The sequence below is a fragment of the Macaca fascicularis genome, chromosome 1 (assembly GCF_037993035.2).
Source record: "Macaca fascicularis isolate 582-1 chromosome 1, T2T-MFA8v1.1".
Taxonomy (NCBI): domain Eukaryota; kingdom Metazoa; phylum Chordata; class Mammalia; order Primates; family Cercopithecidae; genus Macaca; species Macaca fascicularis.
In genome coordinates, this window is record NC_088375.1 from 77395594 (window position 1) to 77411651 (window position 16058).

General features: G+C 39.1%; 1 long non-coding RNA gene across 1 annotated transcript in view; it reads right to left on the bottom strand.

Moving 5' to 3' along the window:
• The window catches only part of LOC123574674 (uncharacterized), a 119973-nt gene extending 105100 nt beyond the window's left edge, over window positions 1-14873 (bottom strand). The window contains exon 1 of the long non-coding RNA XR_006699819.2: window positions 14619-14873. This is a non-coding gene — a long non-coding RNA (uncharacterized lncRNA). The remainder of the gene's footprint in view (window positions 1-14618) is intronic.
• Window positions 14874-16058: the final 1185 nt, after the last annotated feature.

The following is a 16058-nucleotide window of genomic DNA, read 5'->3' on the forward strand; positions in this document are numbered from 1 at the left end:
TTTGGAAGCAACTCTGTTGCTGTCACCTGACTGGGAAATAGCCATTTGTTTCGTTAGAATTTTTTGATTCAGTGGGCTTCTTCCATGTCATATAACATATATATAAACTCTTCCACTTCAAGCACTTTATTACCTGGGCACTAATCACCCCTCACCTATGCCCAACCTTCCAACCTTTCACTCCACACACACACACACTCCACCCTTTGTTTCCACCTTCAGCTTAAAGGCAAACCTTATTAACTTACTATAAAAGGCCAAAGTGAAATAGGGAAAACATATTCACTTTACATTTTCTTAAAGGGGGCTTGTGTGAGGCAATGTCCTCTCCTTCCAATAAACCTTGCTGTCACTGACAAGCCATAAGAAGAACTTAAGCTTTAGATGTTTTCTTAATAGAAAGGATGGATCTATAGAACTCAAACTAGATGTGTGGCATAGTGGATCAGGTGAAATGGTATCTATCCTTAGATAGGAAATATTTAATGATAGAAGAACAAATGTTCAAGTCAAGAATTACAAAGACATGTATGACTGCTATACAAAAGAAAAAAGCTTCAGTTTAAGACAAAGAAGGACTTTCTAATGAAAAAGAGTTCCACGCTCCCTCTCTCTCTCTCTCTGGTATGTCAATGGAAATTGGATGACCATCTATTTATATCCCCAACAGGAATTCATCAAAGAAAGGCTGGACCAGGGAAACCTGAATCCTTTCTAATTCTCCACACAGAGCGCTATGGAAACTCTTCTGATGGTTGGTTGAGAACAGGGAAACATTATACGGGTTTAGAAAAGAAAAAATATAACTGATCAACATAGGGATCAAGAATGGGTCTATCTGCAGGTTGTTCCAACCAACTGTGGAAGTGATCCTGTAGTTCACGGTGTACATTGTCACTAATAAAACCTTCAAAGACCTTCTGTAAAGAAAAGATAAGAATGTTTTATAAATATCACACCAAAAATGTATTTGGATTTTTAACTGTATGAGCATACTTGAAGTTTTTTCTCCTAAGTAGTATAGATAGCAACTTTTAACATAAAATTAGGAAAACAATAGTTTCTACTTCATAGAGGGCATGAGGTTTAAACAAAACAACGTGTGAAATCTCCTGCACAGATCACCTAGTGCAGTGAGTAATCAGTAAGTGCTAGCTATCTTATTTACAGCCGCTATTAATTTTCTCAATAATGCATTTCTTGATAGATATTGTCTTGGTAAATAAGTTACACTAAGTCAGAAGTATCCTGATTCCAAATTTCCAGAGCTGCACAATATGGTCTGCATTATACTTCAGAGCCTACAGCACTGAACACAGTTATCATGCAGATGTTGAATGCTCATTCACGTAGCATGTTGGTATCAGTGTCTACTGGCATGACCTAGTGGGCATAAACTTAGAGGGAAGTTGCAACAAAAGCAAGTAATCAAAAGACTCCATTTTTCTATGAAAGTAAATAAAATCTGATTGGTGGAATGAACAAAGCAAGTAGAAAGAATTGGGTCAAGAGAGACTTTATACATATATTTTTTGTGTGACTAATTTAGTGGGTTAGTGTTTCTTTGCAACTTGTGGTGTTTTCCAGCTGGCTTGAAGAAATAGAGAATTTAGGGCCAAAACATTTGGTGAGTTTCCTAATGAAAAAAAAATTAAACAATAGCTGCTCTGGCTTTTTGTAAGCAAAGATGTCTGAGTTGAACTCCAGGAAGAAAAGGAGCTATCACCCTAGTCTATATTTATGAATCTATATGCCAAGATTAAGGTGAACACCCCGAAAGTCCCATGTTACCACTCTTTTCTACCACCATACCCGATCAAAAACAGCAACATACACTGAGAGAAATTCTTTAAAAGCTACCTCAAAAAAGCAAGCAATAGACACTTTTTACCCACAAAAGCACAGAAGGCACAAATTGCCCAAAGGCAAATGCCCGGCTGCCTCCCATCCCGAACACGAGACCAAAACACTGGAAAGCTTAGATCCTTGGTGGACTGTGGACTCCTCAAACTCCTTGGATGACATAATCTGATTTGAGAAAAAACACACTCAACTGACCATCTAGGAGAGGTCTCTATTCCAAGGGTTAGCCTTGCAGTGACCATCTGTATTTCTTCAGCTGAAGTCTGCACAAAGAAAAACTGAAAAGTTGATATTCTAAAGCCCAGCTCTTCCTGGACATTAATTTCTAGTGACTATCTGGGATGTTTAGTTGAAGTATTCCTAGGCAGAGAAAAGTTAAAACAGTCTCCAACTCTCATCACTTCTCACATCACAAATTCCAATGGATCATAATTACCCAAAATAAAAATGACCCACAGGACATACAACCATGATTTCTCTTTCAGCATGAAATTATCCAAACAAAGACCACAGAGCAGATGGCAACTTCTCAGTAGCACATTCTATGACTGGGATATGAGTCTCAGCCTAATGCAATGACGACATCAGACCCATGGAAGGTGGAATTCTAAGACAACCCCCAAGATCTGTGTCCCCAGGTGTACATGTCCTGTACAATCTCCTTCCCTTCAGAGTGTCCAGAACCTATGAATATGATGGGATAGTCATTCCTCTGTTAGGCTATATTCTACAAGATTCCATTTTAACTGACCAGAGAGAGATTCTCCTACTTGCTTTGAGGGAGTAGGTTCCCATATTGTGATAAGGCCACATGTTTTAGACGTGAGTCGTTGACTTATTCTCTGAGAACAATCCCTGGATAACTGCATGGAAGAAAACAGGAACTCATTTCCTATAACCACAAGAAGCTGGATTCTGCCAACAGCATGAATAAGCTTGGAAGAGAACCCTGAGGTCCAGATAAAAACCAAACCAGGTGACACCTTGATTTCAGCCCTTTGAGACCTCAAGCAGAGGATCCAAGGAAATGATGAAATAATAAACATCTGTTGTTGGAAGTCACTAAGTTTGTGGTAATTTGTTACGTAGCAGTAGGATACTAACACTTAGCCTGAGCTGAGTGGCTGTAGGTTCTCATTTACCCACTGTGTGACCTCAAGCAGGTTAAATAACTCTTTTGAGCTTCAGCTTTCTCATCCCTCAAGTGTGGATTATGAATATATCTGCCCACTTGCTCCCAGATATTTCAAGTGAGGGTGAAAATAGATATTACTGGTGAAAGTATTTTGAAATTTTATAGCATTAATCAAGTAATTGGTAATGTTAAGTAAAATATTTGAGGTCTGTGGAAATCCAAGGGTCATGGCGGAACTCCAAACTGACTCCAGCTTTTCAAACCAGGGTGGGGTTATAAGAGCTTCTGCTCCCATGACCTATCTACAAAGCAAATGCCAGAAGATATAAACATGGAGAAAATTTTATATTTCATAGAAATTGGCAGAGCCTCGCCTGCAAATGATTAACTTATGCACACTATATACATTTCCTGTGACAAGTGCTACGTACTATGGATAAGTACGCAAACAAAATCCAAGTTCTCTTTTTAAGCCAGTTAATGTCCCTAAGAAGACACAGATAAGAGATGAACAATTACCAAACTGTGTGAAAATGTTATACTAGTTGGTAGGCAGACTGCTGGGTGAGCACAGGCTGCAGGGAGTTAGAGCACCTGCTTGTCACAGGTATGTGCAGAAGGGTTTCCCAGAGGAAGATGGACTTGTGTTGATTGCTAAAGGACAAGTAGGGATCATTAAGCAGAAAAGATGGGCAAAGGGCTAAGGAAGAGGCATTTCATGGGAAACAGTTGGATTTAAAACCCAGAGGCTTGAAACCATGACCCTTTTATGGGACAAGCACGTTAGTGCCATCTGGCTTTATAAAAGAGAACAGGAAGGTACACGAAAACATTAGAACTGACAGTTAGGGAAAAAGCAGACCATAAAGGACCTTGTATGCTTTAATGAAGAATTTGATATTTATTCTGAAGGTGATAAGGAGCCCTTGATGGCTTTTAAACAGCTCTGCATTAAAGAACATTAACTTGGGCAGCAGTGTGGATAATGGATTAGAAAGAAGAAAGAATTCAACTTGAGGGTAATTGGAGTAATATACTTAAGAAAAGATAGAGACATTCATGCAGAAGAAAAGAGGGATGAATTTAAGAGCACCAAAAAGGTGGGACAAGCAGGATTTAATTGGCCAGATTTAATCTGGGAGAGAAAGAGGTCATGTTGAATCCAAGGTTTGTAGCATGAGCAACTGTATAATTGTGAGATCTGTGAGTACTCCAGGTCTCATCCTGATAGAGGAGGAAGAATTTAAGTAAGAACATCAGGAGCATCCCAAAGCTGATCAGGAAGTAGTAGGAGGAAATTATTAATACAGGCAGATAATTTATGTCCTAGATCCATTTAGGCAAACATTGCCCAGGGATTTTTCCTCACTAATAAAAGAATAGTTTGGGCAACAAAAGTCATGTCTGAGACTAGAACAAGACAGTAGTTCTGGGTCTGATGTCTTAAATGGCTAGGCCTATAAGTAGTCAATAAGAGCATCAAAGACAATTTCTTAATGGGTGGAGTTCAACTTGCTAAAACTTAACTATAAGTGTTTAGAAGGCAGACTTAGGCATTTGTTAATTGACTGGCTTACTGGTCTAGGAGTTGAAGGTAACCATGGCTTAGTTCAGCACATATGCACACTTTTAAAATGAATTATAAAGTGTCTCAGATAACAAAAGAAATTTTAGTCTTCAGAAGTTCCTCTTGCAGTCAAGAAGGCGAGAGTGGTGAGAGCTCAGAAGGCCTGTCAACATTTTTTTATTCCATTTTTAGAACCACATCATTCAAAATGATGTTTTCAATTATTCCTGCTTTTAAATTGAATTTCGCCTGGAAATAAATACACCACACCACTTTTAGTGCGAACACCCTGTAAAAGGCACTGAGAATGTGGAATCGATTTTTAGACTGTGCACGAGGCCTTATATTCGCCAAATCACACCACTCCTTTTAAAACATATCTCAAGTTGGTCATCTGCTGGGGAGCGTTGCTTCATTCTTATTGATCTTCCTCCAACCCACCAGCACTAACCCGAATCCACCTTTCTCAGTGTGCAGTGTTGTGGTTTTTGTATTTATCTGTCCTCATGCCTATGCTTTTGTCTGAATATTTTGTCTCTTTTCCATCTCTATTTGATTGGGCCCAACCTCCTTCTTTACTAAGTGCCCCAAGAAACATGATATGATCCTATCAACACAGCTAATCAACTAATCCTTATTTCTTATTATTCAAGCAATAAGCAAACACACAGAATTACTGCAACTGAGAAGACATTTTCTATTATAACTTTCTTGTTTGCCTGTCACCTAGAAATTGATGGTTGCCTTCTTTTCCCCTTCCTTCTCCTTTATAGTGGGTGAAGGGGACACGATGTATACTAGTCTGTTCTCACACTGCTAATAAAGACATACCCAAGACTGGGTAATTTATAAAGGAAAGAGGTTTAATGGACTCACAGTTCCACATGGCTGGAGAGGCCTCACAATCATGGTGGAAAGTGAATGGGGAGCGAAGTCACATCTTACATAGTGGCAAGCAAGAAAGCATGTCTTGGGGAACTCCCATTTATAAAACTATCAGATGTCATGAGATTTATTCACTACAATGAGAATAGTGGAGGGAAACCACACCCGTGATTCAATTATCTCCACCTGGCCCTGCCCTTGACATGTGGGGTTATTACAATTCAAGTTGAGATTTGGGTGGGGACACAGCCAAACCGTATCACAGTGACAGAAATCTTCTTGGATTTGGAATAGGAGACTTCTAGTTCCCACAAGAGCTAACGGACTCAGCTTAGTGAGAGATTGACATGCTGGATCAGCAGCAGAGATTGTATGGCAACTTGAGGGGGCACTATGGAAATGGGGACTGAGAGGAGGCCATGCAGCACCTACCAGTGGGTAAACCTAAAGGGTGAAGATTAATAGAGGGGAACAAACAAGCAGTTTGATTGGTACCTAGGAGAATCAGACCTAAAACAGAATCAGATTTGAGGAAATTGTTAATGCAATCAGAGTTAATGCAATAAAGAGCAATATCTGTTGCAGCTCACCCTTTTACATAGTCCCCAGATTTTTTTGACTGATGGAATTAACCCAGGGAACACCACTGGGGGGCTCAGCTCCACTCTGTGTCACTCTGGGAACTGTGCAACCAAGAATAAACTAGGATTTTGTTTTTGCGTAGCAGGTGAGGAAACACAGGCTGTGGTCTCTTGCAAAAGTCTGTCACTTTTCTCACTTTAATCCTATTTTCATTAAAGTCAACACAAGCCAGCCAGCAAGTGCTTGCTCCCCAGATCACTACCTGATCTTATTTCAGTTTGGGATTCTTTATCATGTATTGCATTTGCTAACTCACCACTGAAATTTGCCTAGAAGATGTATTTATTCAATAATCAGTGGATTGACTTTGTGGGGAGGGGAAGGGGGTGGTTAGAATGAAGAATGCAGTTAATCAACTGATGCTCCATCTATAAGATAAAAAATGATCTGACTCTTCCCTACCTGGACTCACTAGCAATTTATGATCAATCACCCTCCTTCTTCCTGATAGTTCAAAAGCATACGAACTTGCTGTATGTCCTAGTTTGTTTTCCAGGATTCAGTAGTTTCTCTTTCCAAAGATTTCCTTTCTGAGTGGTTTTTCGCACCTTTGGAAACTCAGCACAACCTGGCTTCACCTGGCTTAGGTTTTTCTCTAGGAACCTTTTCTCCAATGCTAGACAAGGGGAGACCATGCTGGAAAGCCCAACTTATATAAGCTCATTTGACAAATATGATACATGCCAAAAACCTGACATTTCACAATACAAACTTTTTATGAAGCAGCTTTATGTTTCAAACACAATAAGGCATTCAAAGAGCATGTGATCATCCAACCACCTCCCCAAGTCCCAAGGGTTCAGTTAAAAATATATGGGAAAGAAACAAAGCACTTTCACATAATGGTATCAAACCCACTGTTTTCCCTTTGATTCCCTCCTTTTCCCTTCTGTGTTCTCCAGGGTGGCCAGGCTAGTACCCTTAGAGATTCACTTCACCACCACTCCCAGGGGCTGGGGGGGAAACCTCTCCTTTGATCTGAAAACAACTACATTGAAAGTCCTCTCTGGGGTAGGAGTATTGTGACACATAGCCATTATCTCAGATGAGATAATGAATGAGAAAATGCTTTGTAAACCATAAAGTTTTAAATGTTAGTGATCGTTTCATTATTGTTAGCAATTTATTTATTAGAATTGTTACTACTAACAATAAAATGAATCACCAAGCTTCCTGCTCCAGAGTTCCAATTTAGGCTGCAGTGCCTCAGGAAGATATGGAAGCTGCAAGAGACACGGGGAAGAGAGATGTTATCCATCACTGCTTTAGTCTCCTGGAAGAGTTGCTGTGTTTACGAGAGTTCATCAGGACCTCCGCTGACTCTAAAAGTAACTTTCCACTGTTGAAGTTATTCTTCATTATCATTGATAACGCACCCACGTATCCACACTGTGAAAGAGGCTTTTACTGCTGAAGTCTCCAGTAATCCCACTGAAAAGATCATCTCTCCCACCCAAAAGGCTTAAGGACTTGGCCACCTTCCCCCAGCTCCCCTATCCCCCTCCAGGTGGCCTTTTCTCAGACCAGACCCCTACCCCTAATGTTGCCCAGCCATCTCCTCATAACTTGGAATCACCCACAAAGAAAAAAGAAAAAAAAAAAGATTATGATTCAAGTGAAAATCTGAGTAAGCAAACGTATTTGGCATTGAGAGCTATGGAAAGTTGAGTCTGGAGCCAGAGGTGGTTACCCGACTCTGCCCATAATTTTACACAGACAGCTCCATGCAGCGAACTTGGTGGGTTCAGAGGAGTGTAATGGGAAGCACTCTAGAATTCTTACTTTTGAGTATTTTTCAACAAATAAGTCCATTTAAGCTGCAATGGAAAAGACTGCCAACTACTTTCTCAACCAGGACTTTACAAAGAAAGAAACAGATAAAGAATAATTTATAATGATCAAAGATAAACTGAAAAATTAGTCTGGAAGAAATACAATTTCAGGTCTAGAAGTTGGGTTTTATGAGAGAGATAATCCTCCTCTATTTTTTTCCAGGCCTATAAATGCAATTTTTATTTTATTTTTTCCCCAGCCCTGCAGTTGCCACAAAGGTTGAACATGAGGAAGATTATTACATTTATTTTCAGGGGGTACTTGGCAATAACATTCTGCAGACCCACCTTGTGCCATTTAGGAGCACAAGTTGGAAACGCCCTGCCAGCTGCTGCTTGTCAATGTATCTAAACTTCTACTTTTACAATCTAATGAAGACCCAGCCCTTCTCTATCTGGGGACAATCTGTGAGTTTGGTCAGTGTCTGCCATTTTATGTCTGATGCTCATTATCAACAATTAACACAAAGAACAGATAGTATCTTGGCTGTTTCTGCCTTAGGGAAAGAGCAATTTTTTAATGGCAATTAGAATATAAAACTTAATACCAAACCATTCATATTAAAGTCACTGGCTATTCTAAAATATGTCTAATATAAACAATAAATCTGGTTATTATCATTCTACTCAAATCTTTTCTTTATGCTTTAGAGGGTCCAATAAGGTACTATTCCAGAACAGGAGAGGGGAAGAGCTCACGTATTCAACTTCATCTGGGCATCCCCTGCATCACAATAACAAATACATGGGAATTGTTCTCTTTTTTAAATATTGGATCACATTTTCTTAATTTCACCTGAAAACAGCTTTCTGGCATTTCATGGTAAACATGTATAGTCATACAATTTAGACGAGGCCACCCTACTGAGCAGAATGTAAATGAGAAAAACTCGCAATGCTCGTCAACCTCTAAAATGTCCAAATATGGGCATAACTGAGAAATAGAGAGACACGGGACAGTAATGTTTTATCTTAAATTAAGTTTGCCAGTTATACTGAGAAGCTGCTCAGGCTCTTCTTGATCCATCTACTTAACAGTGCCCCAAATTTTTACACAAACATATCAAGGAACTTGTCCCATTATGGGAAACTCAACCACAAACCAAAAAATCACCATTCTCATTCAATTTGGTAGCCATATATTCTTCAGGGAATCTCATGATAAGAAAGGTTTAATAGTATAACAAGGCAAACATACAATACAATATTTCCAAGTAATGGCCTTGGTAATAGAGGTAAGTTTGATTTCTATATAATGCATATTTTTACATAATGTAATGTGAGTGCTTTGTACTTAGCCAGCTCTGGGTTTGGGACCCAGTTTTGTCAGTAATATGAAACATTGGCAAGGTGACACTGAACAAGTTACCCAATCTCTCTGAGACAGCTTCCTTATCTGTAAAATGAGGATAATTAGAGCTCCTGTACCATAGACTTGTTGTTGGGATTACATGTGTTAAAGATACAAAGCAATTAAAGCAGTGTCTGGCTTATAGTAATCACTCAATAAATGCCAGCTTTCATTAACATTCCTAGACCTTCCTCCTGTTGTATCTTGATTTCCTATAGTCATCATTAGCTCTGGCATCACTTAAAGGAGACAATGAATGTATTTCTGAGGAAGAGATTATCTCAGAACAGTCAGGCAAATGGAGAAATGCTGACCAAGGACCAGAGAACCCACCTGCTTACACTGGAGATGAAGAAAGTCTTATTCTGGGGATCTAAAGGGAGCTGGAGAAAGTAGATATATAATTATAATATTTCTAATAAGAAATATATTTGGTCTTTGTCTCCAGTTTCTGGTGCAAAGCTCTTAAAATCCTTAGAATTTCCTAAGTGATAGGAGTGTCTTTGTTACTCACAAGAAGCCACTCTCAATTCCGACATCACAGGGACAATGGCTCCCGTACTCACCATTCTTCTGTACCTCAGCCTATGTACCTTTTCATTTGGTTCATCCATTTCCTTTATAATATCTTTACAATGAGCTGGTAAATATAAGTAAATGTTTTCCTGAGTTTTGTGTGCCATTCTAGCAAATTAGCAAACCGAGGAAAGGGTTATAAGAATCCCTGATTAAGACCTCAAGATTGGTCAGAAGTACAAGTGATCCGGACTTGCAATTGGCATCTAAAGTGAAGGGCAGTCTTTTGGGGCTGAGCCTTAACCTGTGAGGTCTGTGCTAACTCTACATAATGAGTGTTAGTATTGAATTGAGTTCGAGGACACCTGGTTCGTGTTCAGAGACTTGAATTGCTTGGTTTGGAAAACACACACACACACACACACACACACACATTTGGTGTCAGAAGTGTTGTGAACAGAGAAACAGTTTTCCCAGAATAGGGAATGATGTTTTTGTTTCCTATATTCATTTCTGGCCCTCTTACATGTCTGTAAACAGATTTCAGTGATATGTTTTCCAACAGGGAAAGCAATGGGGTGAACAAGAACATTGAGAGAAAATTGCCTGCAATCTTCACCATACTCCCACCTGCCACCAAATAACATAGCTAAGGGGTCTGAGCTCTGCTAAAAATGACAGATGTGTAGTCAACCTCTGTGTAAGTTCTGTTTCCTTGGAAGGGCCTTTCTAAGAACAGAGGTAGACTTTAAGTTCTTTGTTTATTTGTTTTGTTTGTTTTTTGCAATGGAAAACCATGCTGTCAACAGATTTTGAGACCAATACTTCCAACTTAGAATGGCTAACCAAATCATCAAGGGAGAAATCTAGAAAAAATACTGGAGTCTCATTCTCAGCACGAGCTTTTGACACAAACAGATATGGCTTTAAATCTTAAATCATGCTGTCATTTATGAGCTTTAGTATCTTGAGCAAGTTAGTTAATTTATTCTAGCCTGTTTTCCCATCTAGGGTGACCATTCATTCCACTTTTCCTAGTACAGTACAAGCTATACCAGTTGTGCCCTGGTAATTAATAAAAGTTGCCTTATCATTCTGAAAAGGCCCCAGTTTGGATAATAAATTTTACGGCTACATCCATTCATCTGTAAAATGAAAATAATAGGCACCTCCCAGGGTGGTTATGAAAGCTAACCATAATCTATACTAATAACTACTATAATGCCTTGCACATAGAAAGTGCTCCGTGAAAACTAGTTCCCCTTTACCTGCTCACTCCAGATCTATAGTATCTGGTATGGTAGCCATTAGCCTCACATCGCTACTGAGGAATGTGCTATAAATGCAAAAAATGCACAAGATTTTGAAGATTTAGTATAACAAAAGAAGATTAAATATCTCATTAATAATTTTATATTAATTACATGTTCAAATGATATTATTTTGGATATACTATATTAAGTTAAATAAAATATATTAGAATTAATTGCACCTGTTTATGTTTACTTTTTTTAGCATGACTTCTTAAAAAACCCTGGATTACAGCTCCAGATGTTCTGTTTATGTATCTGCTAATGCCCCAACCTCATTCACCATCACCACCTCACTCTTAGCTTCACCCTGCCCAGGAATTCTTCCTTCTAAAACTCAATGCAAGAATCAAGTACTCTTTCATCATATTTATCAACATGTTCTTACTTTATTTTTGGGATTTTGGGAGGTAAAAGGGCAGTCAACTAGGGGGCAAAATAAAATCAAACTTGATCATGGCTCTCATGAATGGTTTTTCCTTAGGGATAGAAACATTGACCTTGAATACATTAGGAAAGCTGAAGAATCTGGGTCAACATTGGAAAATGTCCATATTAGCAAAGAAAAAGGAGCTTGGTTTGCCAGAAAAGATATTGCAATCTCTCCCTCGATCAGATCTGCTGATGCTTGTGAATGCTTGTGAAACACCTCAGGTCTCAAATCCAAATCACATGAAGAACTGGGCCCTTGAGTACATCATTGGTGCTGTCTCTATTTGACAAAAAGCATTTCTAGTTGATGGAAAATCACCAGCTCTCACCCTCAAAAACATCTTTGAAGAGCAGAAAACAGCCTGACTCTTATAGATGTCCCTGACAGGTGAGTTGAAAAGATATAGAGAACAAAATATAGAGCAAATTTACTCCAAAACAATAATTTAATTCTATCATGCCCATGTTACACTGATACAGCTGGTTAAAAAAACAAATGTTCAATTTTAAAAAATAGCAAGTTAGATTTAAAAAATTTAATCAAGTAGCATACTTAAAATATCTTCAGATATGTAATATTTTAAAAGCGTTTTTGTTGGGAAGAATCCATTGGCTGGGGTGGTTGTCCTGGCATCACATGTAGACACCTGTCAATTCTGTCATAGAGGTAAAAGAGAAGCTGCTTTCTTAGCACAATCAAAAATGAGCTTTAGTTAATGTACTGAATTTTTCACAGTTCAACCAGTTGTTTTATGTTTATGTTTATGTTTATGTTATGTCTGTGCAGACATAAACATGTACATTACTCCCCGGAAGAGCACCATGTCCCCTGACAGTCTTACAGCTTAGAAAGAGGGAAACAGACAATATGAGGAGTACGTGTTGGATAAATCTAATATCTAATGTATTTCATGAGATGGTTTGTGTCTGAGCTCCACCACTTCTCATCAGTTAACTCCCACATTCGCTCACCCCACAATCAAATAATTGCCTTCTAATTCTCTTCTTTGATAGCAAGCCAACCCTGGGAGAAACAATGGTTTGAAACAATACCACCTGAGGTGGAAGAAAACACAGTGGGCGTCTCACTTTCACTCTCTAACCACAACAATTGGAAGAGACTTCAGCCTGAAAAATCTATCTGCTACTAAATGGTACCCAGATGGAAATCACAGCTGCTGTCTTGTACCAGCTGTACCTGCGCCCATCCATCTTCAGAACATGCTTGGGGCGGAGGACAGAAATCGAGTTGACAGAGCAGTTAAAGAGCCTCTCTTTTCTCCTGCGTACTTTTCCTTTTATCTTTTTCTCTTCAGTTTAAGAACTTCTTGTTCTCACCTTCATGCTGTGGCAGCGCTGACAAAAGAAAACTGCAGCCTCTGAGAACCAGTAGTGAGTAATAGCCCCAGGCTCTGAATACCTAATGCCTATTGTATGTGTAGCGGGGAGGGAGAGCCAAAGGAGGAGAGGAATTTGGTTAAATTGCCTGTGTAGAAACAGGACCTTTTGGTGACAATCCTAAATGCATCCAGAGAGTATCTGAGTTTTGATACCTCTCCTCTAATTAAATCCAAGGGTCTAATATGCATGGCCTTTAGGAATGCGTTGTTCAAACAGATTTGATTCCTGCCCAGAGGGTTTTCAAGCCACTGACCACTTTCAACCTAATTAGAAAAAGCAGAGGACACTGGAGACGTTGAATAAAAGGAATCGAATTGCTGCTTCATCTTCATGACCTGGGATTTATAAGGGAATTTCACTGGCTTTGTAGCAATGTAAAATAAATAGACATTAGATGATGACAGGGAAAACAAAATTGCTGCCAAAGCTAAAAAGAGCTTGGCAAAAGAAGAAAGAACTACTACATAGTTGGTCATTATTTACTGTACAAACCTTTTCATAAAGCAGAGAAGAGAGATACATAGGAATAATGGGCCCTTGCTAAAAGATGAAAAGGGCTTTCTATAGCTTACATTATCCCCTGACGAAGGCACTGACGTGTCCCAGTTGTTACACAATCCTATTGTTCTATTCAGCCATTCAGAAAGCTGAATGAACAGCCCTGCTCTGAAACTTTTAAAGGCTGAAATAAACAGGCCGCTCATTTCCCAGAAAAGAATAAAATTGTAACGGATGGAAATAACTAATTAATTTGTTAATCTTTGCAGACTGCCACGGTCCACTGCATATGCTCTAGCCAGTTAATTAGTCTTTAGCCTATAATTCTAAAATGTAAATCAGTGCAGTTACCTAACCCACCAGCTCCTAACAAAAATATCCAACTGTTCATTATTTAATTTAAAAGGAAAAAGGCTTTGCTTTTCGTTGGTGGTGGTGTTCCTGAGATGTTAACTAAACACCATGACCTGAGTTTCATTTCATCACACCTTACTGAAATGGTTTTATTCTAAAGTATATGTCCCTCTCCCCACTCCAGAAATCTAAAATCATGAGGCTTCTTTAACTAAAGTCAGGTCTACCCAATCCAACTACAGGAGATTATTTTTAGACGTTAATGAAGGAAAACGTTTTTGTAAACTGTAAAGTGCTGGCTGTAACTGTAAACTTGAACCAAAGTACATTATTTATTGATGTTAATTAATAGTCTGTTGTTCTATTAGATTGCATATCAGTCACTAAAATCATTAGTAGACTCATCCAGCCTATCAAGTGTGTGTGAGAGATCGGGGGACAGAGCAGAAAGTGGAAGCAAATGTGTTCCCGCCGCATTTGAGAAACATGGAAGAAAGTTCTAAAATGTATCCAAGAGAATCACAGCAAGGGACTCCTCTAACAGAGAAGAGGACATTAATCCCATGAGCTGTGCTGGTATCTTTTATAGTACCCAAAGCAGAGGAAATCCCCATTTAACTAGGGTGGTCAGAAAATGGTGGTTTCTTATTATTTCCCCTCTAAAGCACTGTGGGGCCCTATGACTGAGTACCCAACTGGCCCTACATCTTTGTGATGACGGGGCCTTGGGCACGATACTCGTCCTCTCAAAATGTCTTTGTTCTGTTTTTGAATGTTTATAAGAGAATATCTCAATTTGGATAATTTATAAGAAACAAGATTTATGTCTTACAGTTCTGGAGACTAAGACATCCAAGGTTGGGTGGGGGAACACATCTGGTGAGAAAGAGCCTTCTTGCTGGTGGGGACTCTGAAGTGACCCACAGGGTATCCCATGGAGAGGAGGCTGAGGGTGCTCCCATGTCCCACTCAGGACTCTCTTCCTCTTCTTATAAGTCACCGGTTCCCTTCCCATGATAACTCATTAATCCATTAACCCATTAATTCAAGAATGGATTAATCCATCCATGAAGGCCAAGCCCTCATAACCAATCACCTCTTAAAGGCCCACCTCTTAATATTGCCACATTGGGGATTAAGTTTCAACATGAGTTTTGGAGAGGACATTCAAACCACAGCACTAAGCCAATGTTTCTTCCTCTACAGGGAAACTGGGAAACTGACACTTCCTGCCTCATATTGTTGCCAGTTGCAAAGATCAAATACCAAGGTTATGGGAAGATGTTTTGAAGCCCCATATAAATATGTAATTTAATTTATTCCAATAAAGACTCTTGCACAGGCTGGGCACAATGGCTCACACCTGTAATTTCAGCTCTTTGGGAGGCTAAGGTGGGCTGATTGCTTGAGCCTAAGGAGTTCGCGACCAGCCTGGGCAATATGACAAAACCCTATCTGTACAAAAAAATACAACAATTAGCCGGATGTGGCGGTGTACATGCTTGTAGTCCCAGCTACTTGAGAGGCTGAGGTGGGAAGTCGCTTGAGCCTGAGAGGCAGGGGTTGCAGTGAGCCAAGATCATACCACTGCACTCCAGCCTGGGTGACAGAGCAAGACCATGTATCAAAAACCAGCCAACCAACCAACCAACAAACAAACAAACAAAGACTCATTGCACATATAAGCAATAGATCAACCATTTTCAAAGAACATAACAAAAAAAAAAATCTAACACTACACAAATCTTGAATATAATTTAACCTTTCTTTGAAAGTTTAGAAAGTATTTCAAGATGAGGCAATGCTTTTCTCTAACATTAATATGAGCATCGATTACAGAAATGTTCCACTGAATTACATGGCAAAAATTAAAATTCTGATGATTTTATATCCATGGTTGCTTGAAATATGAGCTATCAGTAGCTACTATATCCCATTAGGCCTTTCAAATTCCACATCATAAGTTGTATAAGAGACAGGACACCTCCACTGAAGACATCAGTTGACTTAGACAATTTCTGTCAGATATTATTGATTCAGCAATATAAGAAGGTGACGAAAGGACATGGGTTTGGAGAGTAATCAGAGATGCTGCCAATTAAAGATACCTCTTACTCAAGACACTTTATTTCTATCTGTTGGAACATTGTCATAATATACTGTCATCTACTAAAAAATTACTGTAATAAATATAAAAATCTTCACTGTCTGCCATGACAGGAACCCCATGAACTGTTACGCCCTTTTGCAATGCAGAACTTTCCCAACCATA